We start from the raw sequence: 4,662 nt of genomic DNA on the forward strand, positions 1-4,662 counted from the left end.
CAGCTTCATGAACATATTGATCTTTCAGTAGTCTGTTTATTATACATTAAAAGATATGTACCTCACAAGCAAGATTGGCATTTAGTAAATTTGCTATTACTGCCATCAGTATCCACTATTAGAAGTTACTGCACAGCAGACTCCTGTGTAATTGGCATAGTAATTCCGTGTCGCCTATCCTTAATCTGGTCTGCACCTCTAAAGAGCACAAGCATTGTGAGATCTTTTCAGCAGATGTTTTTAACAACATGGACAAAAAAAAGTGACAGTTAATGATTGTATTTGCATAGTAATTTTTATGGACATGGTATTTGAACTGCCATCATTCTGGACAGTATGAACATTGTTGCTTTTACTAACCCCTGCTCCCAACAGCAAAGTCATCTATTTGAGATGGGGGGTGGTCAGGGGAATTTTGGGAAGGTTATTTGAAATTGGAGAACTGAATGTGGAGTCCTCTAGATGTAGGCTGACAAGCCAGATGTTCCTCCAATTTGTGGTCTGATTCACTGGCAGTGGAAATGGCTGAGGATGGACATGCCAGAGAGAGTGGGAATGGAAATTGAAAGGGCAATGACTAGGTGGTCAGGCTGGCCCTTAAGGAGCATAATCCACTGGGCCCTAAGTTTGTGTTTGGTCTCACTGATTTAGAGAAGACCATCTCTAGAAATGTAAACTTAAGGAACATTTTGCTGAGAATCTCAATTAGATCCAGAAGATAACTAACCTACAAATCTATACAATTGGAAGACCTATGCTAACCTTAAATTAGAGATTGTGGCTGTAGATGTAGGTTTGCTTGCTGAGCTGGAAAGGTTTATTTCCAGATGTTTCATCACCCTACTAGGTCTAACTCAATGTGTTTGTTGATAGAGTTCTGGTCAGGATGTCATGCTTCTAGGAATTAGAGTGTCTGTTTGCCTTGTCCTAGGATGGATGTGTTGTCCCAAAGTGGTATGCTTCCTTATTGTGTGCCATTCTGAGATGTCAGTAGAGCAAACAGCCAATGGGGAACTTCAAACCAGCATCTACAGGAAAAGACCACAGACCAAATTTTGAATGACAAAAGCAATCATCCCAACATCCACAAATGAAGCTGCATCGAAACATTATTTCGCCAAGCCAACACACTGCAGCAGAGGAACTACAGAGCAGAGGAAATTCACCTATACAGTGTATTCAAAAAGAATGGGTACCCAATTTCTCAACAAACTCAAACAAGCACACAAAAACCAAACATGTCCAGAAACCCTCACCACACTCCCCTATAACATCTGAAATGTTAGACTTCTGACTCCTTGGCATCATGGTAGCCTACAAACCCACCATCACATGAGAACAGCTAATGAACTTGAAATATCTGAGACAACAAAGCAAAACTAATGTTATTTACAAAATACCATGCAAGAACTATAACCACCACATTGAACAAACAGGCAGAAAACTAGCCACCAGGATATATTAACATCAACTAGCCACAAAATAACATGACATTGTCTCACTAGTATCCTTACATACAGATAAGGACGGACGCCACTTTGACTGGGACAACACATCCATCCTAGGACAAGCCAAACAGACACTAGAATTAATAGAGTTCTGGTTGGAATGCCATGCTTCTATCAACAAACAGTTAGACCCCATCTAGAAAAAGAACAGGAAATGACATCACCAACCCAAAGAAACCCAAACAAATAGAAAGCAAGAATTATCAGCAGTGCTTTGGAGGCCCACTGAAGAGGTTACCTAGTAGGGTGAAGAAACATCTGGAAATGAACCTTCCAGCTCAGTGAGCAAACCTACATCCAGAACCTCAACATGAGCTACAAATCTTAAAACTTGCTAAGATTATGGCTCATTCAAGTATTGGCACAATACAAAGTTGAGCAATATATTTACAGCTTATACACTGGGAAGTTACAAACAACCTTGACATAGGTGCACAAGAAATAGGAATAGACCATTTGACCCCTCAAGCCTACTTTGGTCATTCTTGTCTGACCTGAAACTTCACTTTGTTCCCATGAACCCCTCAACTTCATATGTGGGACACAATTACACTACTTTTAGGTAGACAATGATCTGGTTTTCACTGGTTTCTGGAATTGAGAATGTCAAAGATTCACAGTTCCAAAGATATTCCTGTGTGTCTTATCTTTTGATTCCCCTGAAAGGAACATCCACAAAATCTTGTCAAACTCCTTTTAGGATCTTAAAGACTGAAAGAAAGATCTAAAGATTGAACTTCTAAATTGGAAGGCGGCCAATTTTGACAGTAATAGTCAAGAACTTTCAAAAGCAGACTGGGGCAGATGTTCACAGATAAGGGACAGCTGGAAGATGGGAAGCCTTCAAAAGGAAACGATGAGTGACCAGAGACCATTTATTCCTGTTAGTGTGAAAGGCAAGGCTGGTAGGGAATGCTGAATGACTAGAGAAATTGAGGTTTTTGGTTTAGAAAAAGGAAATAGGTCAGGTGTAGACAGCTGAGATACAGAGAGTCCTCAAGGAGTATAAGTAGTAGGAATACACTAGAGCGAAATCAGGAGGGCAAAAAGGAGACAACATAGCTTTGGCAGCACAATGGCTAGCACTGCTGCCTCAGCACCAGGGTTCTAGGTTTGATTCCAACCTCAGGCAACTGCCTGTGTGGAGTTTGCACATTCTCCCAGTGTCTGGGTGGGTTTCCTCCGGTGCTCCGGTTTCCTCCCACAGTTCAAAGATGTGCAGGTTAGGTGAATTGGCAATGCTAAATTGCCCATAATGCTAGGCGCATTAGTCAAAGGGAAATGGGTCAGAGTGGGTTACTCAGAGGGGTCAGTGTGGACTGGTTGGGCTGAAGGGCCTGTTTCCACACAGTGGGGAATCTAGTCTAGTCAAATAGGGTTAAGGAGAATTCAAAAAAGGGATTTTATAAATGTCAAGGTCAAAGTAGTAACTGAGGAAAGAGTAGGGCCCCTCAAAGATCATCAAGGCAGCCTGTGTAGAACTACAGGAGATACTAATCTAGTATTTTGCATATGTTTTCTGTGGAAAAGGACTTGGAAGATATAGAATGCAGGGAAATGGATGGTGTCATCTTGAAAAATGTCCATATTACAGAGGCAGTGCTGAAGGTCTTAAAATACACAAATGTGAATAAATCCCCAGGACCTAACCTAGAACTTTATGGGAAGCTGGGGAAGTGATTGCTGGGCCCATTGCTGAGATATTTGGATCATTGATAGTCACAGGAGAAGTGCGAGAACACTGAAGGTTGGCAAGTTTGGTGTCACTATTTAAGAAAGGTGGTAAGGAAAAGCAAGGGAACTATAGAACAGTGAGCCTGACATTGGTGAGCAAGTTGTAGGAGGAAATCCTGAAAGACAGGATTGAAAAGGCAAGAACTAACTAAGGATTGTCAACGTGGCTTTGTGTTGTGGGAAATTATGTCTCTCTAACTTGATTGAGTTTTTTTGAAGTAGTGATAATGAAGAGGATTAACAAGGGTAGAGCAGTGGACATGATTTATAGGGACTATAGAAGGCATTTGACAAAGTTCTTTATGGTGGGCTAGTTAGCAAGATCTCATGGAATACAGGGAGAACTAGTCATTTGGATACAGAACTGGCTTGAAGCTAGAAGACAGAGGGTGATGGTAAAAAGGTTGCTTTTCAGACTGGAGGCCTGTGACCAGTGGTGTGACTCAAGGATTGGTGCTGGGTTCACTGCTTTGTCATTTATATAAAATGATTTGGATGTGAACATAAGAGATAGAGTTAGTAAGTTTTACAGATGACACCAAAATCTGAGGTTTAGTGAACAGCAATTTTAACCTCTGTACAACAGGATCTTGATCAGATGGGCCAATTGGCTGAGTGGCAGATGGAGTTTAATGTGGATAAATTGAGGTGCTGTAGTTTGGAAAGGCAAATCAGAGCAGGATTTTTACACAATGGCTGCTGAACAAGGAGACCTTGGAGTGCAGATTCATAGTTCCTTGAAAGTGGAGCCACAGGTCGATAGGATAGTGAAGAGTGTGTTTGGTATGCTCTCCTTTATTGGACAGAGCATTGAGTAAAGGAGTTGGAGGTCATGTTGCAGCTGTACAGGACATTGGTTAGGCCACTTTTGGAATGGGGTGCACAATTCTGGTCCCCCTCCTATTGGAAAGATGTTGTAAAACTTGAAAGGATTTACAAGGATGTTGCCAGGGTTGGAGGATATGTACTACAGGGAGGTGCTGAATAGGCTAGGGTGGTTTTCTCTGGAGTGTTTGAGCCTGAGGGGTGACCTTAGTGATTTATAAAATTTAGAGGCCAGGAGGGTGGGGGGGGGGGGGGGGGGGTGGGGGGGGTGGGGGGAGAGGAGAAGAAGGAGGGGTGGAAAGAGAGGAGAAAGAGACAGACCAGAACTGGAGGCCATAGGTTTAGGGTGAGGGGAAAGTTTAAAAAAGGGACTTAAGGGGCAAATGTTTTCATGCAGAGGGTGGTGTGTAAGGAATGAGTTGGGCATATGAATTAATGAGTATGAGTATATGAATAGGAAGGAAGGGCTTAGAGGGATAAGGGCCAAGTGCTGGCAAACGGAATAGATTAGGTTAGGAATCTGGCCAGCGTGGACAAGTTGTACCAAAGGGTTTGTTCCGTGCTGTACATCCATTACTGATTCTAACTGCAAATT

The sequence above is a fragment of the Chiloscyllium punctatum genome, chromosome 45 (assembly GCF_047496795.1).
Source record: "Chiloscyllium punctatum isolate Juve2018m chromosome 45, sChiPun1.3, whole genome shotgun sequence".
Lineage (NCBI taxonomy): Eukaryota > Metazoa > Chordata > Chondrichthyes > Orectolobiformes > Hemiscylliidae > Chiloscyllium > Chiloscyllium punctatum.